Source organism: Rhineura floridana, chromosome 22, assembly GCF_030035675.1.
Source record: "Rhineura floridana isolate rRhiFlo1 chromosome 22, rRhiFlo1.hap2, whole genome shotgun sequence".
Lineage (NCBI taxonomy): Eukaryota > Metazoa > Chordata > Lepidosauria > Squamata > Rhineuridae > Rhineura > Rhineura floridana.
The window spans coordinates 16,221,922-16,231,627 of NC_084501.1; the positions used below are offsets into that span (position 1 = coordinate 16,221,922).

A 9,706-nucleotide genomic window follows, 5' to 3' on the forward strand; every position below is an offset into this window, starting at 1 on the left:
ACTCACATCCAGAGGATGGCACTGCCTGTCAACTTTCTTCTCCTTTCTCTCGGTTGCCCTGTCTAGGAGGTGCAATCGTAATTAAACAAAGACACCTTTTGTGGATCTCGATTTAGGCTTTGTTTGTTTGTATATGAAATCAAAAAAACTGGAAAGGTGTGGAGTAACTTCCAGTGATAAAAACCAAGGAAGTTATTGGACTTCCATTAAGGTTGGTCTGGAAACTGCAGTTAATGCAAAATGCTGCAGCATGATTGCTGACAGGAGTGAGATTCGGTCTCAATTAACAATTAAAGTGCTTTTATAAAATATGTGTCTACCAAGGAGGCTTGCTAACAGGATAAAGAGACAGGAGAGGAAGAACACCGAAACAGTTCTATGATATATGATACGCTTTAATGAGAAAATGAAGGAGCCAGAGGTTGTAAGCACATCACAAATGGCTCAAATACAAGGTGATGGGTGTGGCTGCGGAAAAGGAGCCTGTTCCAAAACAAGAAGTATGCATGCAAAGATCAGGAAGCCAAAGCAATAAAGTCAAAGCATCATATGAATTAACAGACATACTGAGCCCTCACAAATCCCAACAGTTGTGCAGTAGGGTCTGTGGAGCACTCGGCACTTCTGAATCCTACGTCCATCCATTCAGCCAAGGGTCAGAATCTTGTCTTCTTTCCAGGATGATCTGTCAAAGTTACGTCTGGGCTTAACATGGCCAGCCACCAGGGTAGTACCTTTCAGGATAGCAGGGGCCCCAAGGTATTGGGACATAGCTGGTGTCACAACCCCATTGAGGATAGCAGGGGCCCCACCACCTGGGGACATAGCGACGGGGAAATCGCCACCAGGGACGCTGAAGCGGTGGATAGTAGCAAGGATATTGACAGAAGGAGTCAAACAAGGAGAGGCTGTCATCTACTGTCATCTTAGAGCAGGTTGGGTTGATCTGAAATGAGATTTGGGTAGAACAAGATGATCATCTGCAAATATTGGATTAGAATCGAGATGAGGAACCTCAGGACTGGGGGCCAAGTGCAGCCCTCCAAGCCTCTCCATCCAGCCCTCAGAACTTACACACCTCACTATCCACACATCCCACCAGCTGAAATATTTTTGGCTGTCAGGAATGTGTCCCTCAATAATGCCTCTTGTTTGCCAAGGTGGAGGATGGAGAGGGGTGTTTGAGAGAGTGCAGAAATTAACTGACAGTACAAAGGCAAAACTCCCATTTGTTGCTCCATCTGCTTTTCTGTCTGGCTTACACACCCCTGGCATGTGGCCCCTGGGAGGTTGGCCAGAAAAGAAGGTATATCTCTCCATCAGAGAGAGGGGTGGAGAGAGAAAAAATGGTTCAAAGCCCTTGATGCTAAGAGTCATAGCCATGATCAAGAAAGTCACAGAAAGGAAGCAAACTATTGTGCTTCTCCTTGTGCAGATATTTCATGTGGGCAGACCCTCCACATAAGAACACGAGAAGAGTCTGTGGGATCAGGCCAATGGGTACCCTAGTCCTGGAGCCCGTTCTCACCATGGACAAACAGATGGCCCAGTGGAAATCCCAAAGGCAAGAGAGGAGCACGACAGGTCTCTCCATCTTTCTGATACCCAGCAATTGGCATTCAGAAGTATGCTATCCATGACAGCATATGTTATAAATTTAGCCATCATGGCTAGGAGCCATGCTATTGTTGCATAAATCTGCAATAAATTCCCATTTTGGTAACATTCTGTGCAAAAAAAAATTAGAGTCCCTGAAGTCACAGCAGAATTCTGGTTTGCATACAGGTCCCTGGTTCATTCTCGGGCATCTTTGAGTTCAACTAGGGGAGATTCCCTACCTTAAACCCTGGAGAGCTGCTGCCAGTCAATGTAGACAATACTGAGCTGTATGGATTCATAGAATCATAGAGTTGGAAGAGGCCTGTAAGGCCATCAACTCTAGCCCCCTGCTCAGTGCAGAAATCCAAATTAAAGCATACCTTATAGGTGGCTGATCAGTTATCTCTTGAACATCTCCTGTGTTGGTAGGCCAATGGGCTGACCTGCTACAAGGTAGTGTCCTATGTTCTGGTTAAATTATCCTTCTATTCAGAATCATGAGGACTGGGGTCTTTTAGGGATAGGACCATAGCTTAGGGATAGAGCATGTACTTAGCATGCAGAAGATCCCAGGTTCAATCCCTAGCATTTCCACACAGGGCTGGGAAAGACTCCCTGTCTGAAAACCTGCAGAGATGCTGCCAGTCAGTGTAGACAATACTGAGGTAGATGGACCAGCGATCTGACTCAGTATAAGACAGCTCCCTATGTTCCTAAAGAACCCTCCAAATTTCCCTCTTTAAGAAGTGTTTGGAGTCCCCTGACATTTTCAGCTATGCCCGTTGCACAGACTCTTTCCTCAACAGGACTAGAACCCAACCCATGCAGAACACTCAGGATCTGTAAGAAGCATCTGAACCCCACACCACAGCTTCACTGAAATATTTATTTGGACATCCCCCCAGAATTTTGTCCAAGGAGGAACTTGCATATTTAGCTAAACCTTAGTAGGAAAAATCCATTTAAGAACTCTCAGAGAAAAAAGAGATTTCAGCCACCATCAACCCCAGAAACGAGAAAGAAATTACCTGCTTTCCTAGTGGATCTGATGAGATGTTTTCGAAGTATCGGACACTTGTGGAGTAACCAACTGTGGGGGAGCCCTTTTTATATGGTCTGTTGGTGTGCCTACAGGAAGTCCTGCTCAGTTCCACATATAAAAAATGAATACTCAGATCTTTATTTGTCCAATGTTTAATTAAAACTCTCTAATTATTTTTTCCTTCATTGTTTCACATGGTATCTTTCATCTAGCCTTCACGGGATGAAGCAGGTGAGCACCTAAGGCTATGTGGGAGGGAAATTAAAGTTTATTAAGGCTAAAATGCCATACCCACTTGCCTGCAAGTACCATGGCACTCAATGGGACTTGCTTTTCGGTAGACATTGCAGGATCGTGCTGGAAGTTCAACTTAGAATATGCCTTCTATGTTAAATTTTACCTTTGTAGTCCCTTTAGTACCAATCCCTATATATGTGTGTGTGTGAGAGAGAGAGAGAGTATTGTATTTTATGTATTTTAATTGTATTTTATGTATTTAAATATTTTTGTGATTTTAGTGTTTACAATTTTATTATGTACATGTTTGATTTCATTTTTGTAAGCCGCCCTATTATAGGCTAGAATGGCGGGATAGAAATCTTTGAAAGAAAGAAAGAAAGAAAGAAAGAAAGAAAGAGAGAGAGAGAGAAAGAAAGAAAGAAAGAAAGAAAGAGAGAGAGAGAGAAAGAAAGAAAGAAAGAAAGAAAGAAAGAAAGAAAGAAAGAAAGAAAGAAAGAAAGAAAGAAAGAAAGAAAGAAAGAAAGAAAGAAAGAAAGAAAGAAAGAAAGAAATGTCTTTAATGTGACCTTAATCCTTTTTTGAGGAGGGCTGACCCCCCTTCCACAACTTCACACATTAAAGTCACATCTTGAAAGGAGGCTTCAACCGCCAAACTCCGTGGACCACATTGAGAGAAAGCTTGAAACTAGAAATGATTCTGAGCCAATACTAAATGAACATCCTAGAAATTTAAAGACTGCCTCTCTGGGCCCATCTGATCCCAGCAGCGATCCCAGCCTTATGCAGACTACCGATGATCGGAACTTTATACCCCCAGAGGTGGTTTGTCCTAATACCACAAATGATCGGGCACTTGTCCTGCATAAAACTCGAACTGTGCCCATATCTTTGTCCTGGACATCTATGAGGTGACTTGATCCAAATGAATTAGGACCTCCTCAGATAACTGGCGCTTATAATACCAGGGCAGCCTATCTGCACACGCCAATTATATCAAATGTCAGCAAGCTTGATCCACATTTTGACGCAGTTGATTCCCTTGGGGCTGATCATATTCCATCTCTTTCTCCGTCCATCAGGAAACATTCATCCTCTATTCAACCAGTCTCGATCTGACAACCAGCAAATGACTGCCATTCCAAACTTTTGATTTTATTTTGGAACATCTCGGGATGGAAGAACAAAGCGGCAGATCAGACTTTCTTGGGATATTTAAAACAGCATGACATCATCCTGCTACAAGAGACTTGGCTGGCTGAGGAACCGGACTTTAACGGTTTCACAACCTTTACTCTTGAAGCTACCCCCAGTTCCAAGAGGGGCTGCTCCAAGGGTGGTCTAAGCATATTGGTTTCTACTAAGCTCTATGGACTCTACTATGGACTTTTAATAATAATAATAATAATAATAATAATAATAATAATAATAATAATAATAATAATAATAATAATAATAAAATTTAATTTCTTTGCCGCCTATCTGGCCAATGGCCACTCTAGGCGACTTACAAAATCGTTAAGATACAATTGATAAAATACAGTGATACAATATAAAAACAATACGTCTGCAACAACAATATTAAAACTGGGCAGGAGGCATTACAGTTATAACAATTAACCCTCCCCGGATACCCCGAAGGCCTGTTGAAAGAGCCAGGTCTTTAAGGCTTTCCGAAATACATTTAGGGAAGAGGCGTGCCGGAGATCTTGTGGGAGGGAGTTCCAAAGAGTGGGGGCCGCCACTGAGAATGCCCTTTTAGGCCCCTTCCAACTCTAGTATTCTAGGATTCGATGATCCCTAGTGGCAGAGGGCTCCTTCCTCACAATGCCTTCCTTATTCTGCCTCTTAATGCCAGTAGTGAAATTGTCAACCAGGGATGTCCTGTTGTGCCATCATACTGCCCAAAGGTCATCTGGTTGGCTGTGGTGAAAACAGAATGCTGGACTCGATAGGGCAGGGATAGAGAACTTGTGGCCATCCAGGTGTTGCTGGACTACAACATCCATCATCTCTGCCCTTTGGTCATACTGGCTAAGGCTGGTGGGATTTGGAGTCCAACAACATCTGAAGGTTCACAACAGTTCCCCATCCCTGACGTAGGTCTTCAGATGGTCAAATAAATTAACCTATTTTCTAACCATTAAAAAAGTGTTGAAATAAATCACAAACATTTCTCTAGGTGGTGCTGCTGATGGAATTACAGTAATGATCCTTGATTAGAGCTGATGCCCAATTTCATCTCAAGCAAAATGTGAGGTGTGTTGGGTATGATTAGTCAGAGAATGGCAGGAGGAGAAGGGGTTCTATTCAGGCAACACCTCTGAAAGAATTTTCAAAAGAATTCAAGAAATTTTGGGTAACGAGAACGATTCCTCAGCGATCTCATGGATCTTCAGAAATTCCTTGCTGGTCATAAATGTTTTAGATATCAGTTTTCCCATGTCACAAATGAGTCTCAATTAAAGGGCACAACTAGGTGTGCTTCATAAGAGATCACTCACCCCATCTCTTTTGAGAAAACTCATATCATAAGCTCAGTGATCCCCACAATTATATCTAACTGCTGCAATTGTGGTTACTAAGAATAAGTGCTTCTTTGTCACTCCATCTCCTTCCAACATAATATGTCTGAAAAGGCAGGTGTTTTGCCCAATGACACTGTTGCAGAAACTGTCTCAGTGCAAAGATATTAAACAAGGACACCTGTTATGGATGTCCCTCTGGGCTTTTTTTTGTTTTTGCCAACTACCCAAAATACATTAAGTCTTCAAAAGACTGGAAAGGTGGGGTGTTGCTTCCTGTGATAAAAAAAAATAAGGACGTTATCGGACTTCCATTGAGGTTAGTCTAGAAACTGCAGTTAATGCAGAATGCTGCAGCATTATTGCTGACAGAAGTGAGATTCGGTCAAGATATTATGCCTCTCCTCTGAGATCTGCACTTGCTGTTGATTTGTTAATGGAACAAGTTCAAGAATGAACAGCTTGTGACCCAATTTATTTAAGGCAGAAGTAAGCAACTTTGTCTTGTCAGCAAGGCGGATCCTTCTTTCTATACCCTTCTTTCCATATTCATGCAGGATCAAGTTTGATAGGTCGGGGTGCTTCCTGCTTATGAATCAGTTGACATCACAATGATGTCAGGTGCTGTTGTGCTTTGAAGTTCTGCCTGCTCAGTCTTCGAAGCACAGAGAGGGGCCATCTGAAAGCCCTTTCGCAAATAGCCCCACACAGCTCTTTAAAACTCTGAAAACCAGAGGTTTGAAGTGCAGCAGAAAAAGCATTATATTCAAAAAAGCTTTTCAAACTTAGAGAACCTCATGATGAAATTGCTGAGCTATTTGTTCCAGATAGATAAATAAAAAATTAAAGCCCCATCACCCTCAGTCAGCAGGGCCAATAGTCAGGTCTCATGGGATGTGGGATCCAGCAACATCTGGAGGGCTACAGTTTCTCCTCATGTGATACAAACTAGGGAGAGGGAACCTGTATCTCTCCAAATGTTACTGGACTCCAGTTCCCGTCATCTCTGACATGGGTCATGCTTGCAGGGGCTGATGGGATTTGGACTCCAACAACATCTGGAGGACACCACATTGGTGAAGGTTGCTGTGCTAACTTAACGGAGCTCAACACCACTTACGGGAATGGGGAACCAGTGCCCTGCAGGAGAAAGAAAGCATCGCCCCAAGGGAAGGAGAGGCTGCTGCTGCTGTGCTGCTGCTGCTGCTGCGGGACCACCACCTCCACCACCCTTCCCAGAGGGACTTCTACCTGGCAGGACCAGGCCCCAGGTACCCAGCCAGCCAGGACTGATTCTTACCACCTGTCCCTCTTTGGAGGGATACATAAGCCGGCTGGCTGAGGTGGCCTGGGAGACCCAGGCCCTGCAGGAGAAAGAAAGCATCGCCCCAAGGGAAGGAGAGGCTGCTGCTGCTGTGCTGCTCCTTTCTTTTTCTTTTTTTTTTACTTTTTGTTGGTGTGTTGATGCAATTTGAGATGAATGGGTGCCTGATTATATGAATGTATGTTTGTTTATATGCTGTATATATGGCTGTATATATAGCTGTTTTTATACGTTTAATTGTTGTATATTTTAGTTGTATTATGTGCTTCAGAGAGAGTTTTATCCATCAGGCGGGGAGACTTGAGGGGGCCCCAATTGCCGTAGTGACGGGCAAAGGAAGGTATGGCGCTGTGAGAAGGACGTGCCAGGTAAGGGGAACGCGGTCCAGACATGTTGTGGCTGTGCCTTGTTCCGGTCCTTCCCACACCCGCAAGGTCGTTGGTAGTCCTATCAGCCAACTCTCAGATCTCCAGTTGCTGTTATTAAATGCCAGATCGGTATATAATAAAACCTCCCTCGTCCACGATTTGATTGTGGATGAGGCAGCCGATCTGGCATGTATAACCGAGACCTGGGTGGGTGAGCAGGGAGGAGTTGGTCTCTCTCAGCTCTGCCCACCGGGGTACCTGGTCCAGCATCATGGTAGATCTGAGGGTCGGGGAGGTGGGGTTGCTGTCGTCTATAAGAGTTCCATCTCACTCACCAAGCACCATGTTCATTCAGTTACTGGCCTGGAGTGTTTACACCTTGTGTTGGGCCAGAGGGACAGGCTGGGAATCCTTTTGGTGTACCGCCCACCTTGCTGCCCAATGGCTTCCCTAACTGAGCTGGCGGAAGTGGTCTCGGATATATTGTTGAGGTCCCCCAGACTAATAGTACTGGGGGATTTCAACATTCATGCCGAGACCACTTTGTCTGGCGCGGCTCAGGACTTCATGGCTTCCATGACAGCCATGGGGCTGTCTCAATATGTTAGTGGTCCAACACATGTATCGGGGCACACTCTAGACCTTGTTTTTGCTACTGAGCATGGGGAAAGTGATCTGGATGTGGGGAGTTTTACAACACTCCCTTTGTCATGGACAGACCACTGCTTGCTGAAGTTTAGACTTTCAGTAACCTCTTCCCTCTGCAAGGGTGGGGGACTTATTAAAATGGTCCGCCCCCGGAGACTAATGGATCCTGAAGGTTTTCAAAGGGCTCTGGGGGATTTTCCGGCTGATAGGACTGGCGCTCCTGCTGAAGCCCTGGTCGCTCTGTGGAATACGGAGATGACCCGGGCTGTGAACACGATCGCTCCTGCACGCCCTCTCCTGTGTAGAGCTCATACAGCTCCATGGTATACTCCGGAGCTGAGAGCGATGAAGCAAGATAGGAGGAGGCTTGAGCGGAAATGGAGACGAACTCCCGACGGATACAATTATGCGCTGGTTAGTGCTTCGACTAAGCTCTATGTAGGAGCAGTGAAGGCAGCTAAAAAACATCATTTTGCTGCCACTATTAAATCATCTCTTTGCCGCCCAGCGGAGCTCTTTCGAGTTGTCCGGGGGCTTCTCCATTCAAATCCTCCGGACAGGGTGGAATCATCGGAGGCCCGCTGTAATCAGTTTGCCGATCACTTCCAGAATAAGATCTCATGTATCCGCCGGGACCTAGACTCTCAAGTTATAGCAGTAGATCCTAGTGAGGTGTCCGGAGCACAGTCTTGTCCTGTTTTGTTGGATGAGCTTCAGTTGGTTCAACTCGAGGACGTGGACAAGGTGCTTGGACAGGTACGTGCAACCACTTCGGTACTGGATCCTTGCCCTTCCTGGCTGATAAAAACTAGCAGGAATGGAACAGGTAGCTGGGCCAAGGAAGTGATAAATGCCTCTTTACGAGAGGGAGTGGTCCCGGGCTGTCTGAAAGAGGCAGTGGTGAGACCACTCCTGAAAAAGCCTTCCTTGGACCCAGACAATTTTAACAGCTACAGGCCAGTGGCGAATGTTCCATTCCTGGGCAAGGTCTTGGAACGGGTGGTTGCTGGCCAGCTCCAGGCGCTATTGGATGAAACTGATTATCTAGATCCATTTCAATCGGGTTTTAGGCCCGGTTTTGGCACTGAGACAGCCTTGGTCGCCCTGTACGATGACCTATGTCGGGAAAGAGACAGAGGGAGTGTAACTCTGTTGATTCTCCTTGATCTCTCAGCGGCTTTTGATACCATCGACCATGGTATCCTTCTGGAGAGGCTCGCGGAGTTGGGAGTTGGAGGTACTGCTTGGCAGTGGTTCCGCTCCTACTTGGCGGGTCGTCTCCAGAAGGTAGTGCTTGGGGAACATTGCTCGACACCGCGGGCTCTCCAATATGGGGTCCCGCAGGGGTCAGTTTTGTCCCCCCTGCTTTTTAATATCTACATGAAGCCGTTGGGAGAGGTCATCAGGAGTTTTGGAGTGCGTTGTCATCAGTATGCTGATGACACGCAGCTCTACTTCTCCTTTTCATCTTCTTCAGGTGAGGCTGTCGATTTGCTGAACCGTTGCCTGGCCTCGACAATGGACTGGATGAGAGTTAACAAACTGAAGCTCAATCCAGACAAGACTGAGATGCTGTTGGTGGACGGGTTCTCTGATCAGATGGTGGATATATACCCTGTCCTGGACGGGGTTACACTCCCCCTAAAGGACCGGGTTCGTAGTCTGGGAGTCTTTTTAGACTCTTCCCTCTCACTTGAGGCTCAAGTAGCCTCGGTGGTTAGGAATGCGTTTTACCAACTTCGGTTGGTAGCCCAGCTACGTCCCTATTTGAGTAAAGAGGACCTTACATCAGTGGTACATGCTCTGGTAACCTCACGTTTGGATTACTGTAATGCGCTTTACGTAGGGCTACCTTTGAAGACAGTTCGGAAGCTACAACTAGTGCAAAATGCGGCGGCCAGATTGCTGACAAGGACCAAGCGGTCCGAGCATATAACACCTGTTCTGGCCAGCTTGCACTGGT

The 9,706-nt window shown here is 45.7% G+C and overlaps 1 long non-coding RNA gene across 1 annotated transcript; it reads right to left on the bottom strand.

Annotated features, from left to right (window-relative positions):
* Window positions 1-374: 374 nt before the first annotated feature.
* LOC133375065 (uncharacterized) lies at window positions 375-2,809 on the bottom strand. The gene is made up of 2 exons (XR_009760058.1): window positions 2,628-2,809; window positions 375-946 (listed from the first exon to the last, which is right to left on the bottom strand). It is a non-coding gene; the product is annotated as an uncharacterized LOC133375065 (long non-coding RNA).
* Window positions 2,810-9,706: the final 6,897 nt, after the last annotated feature.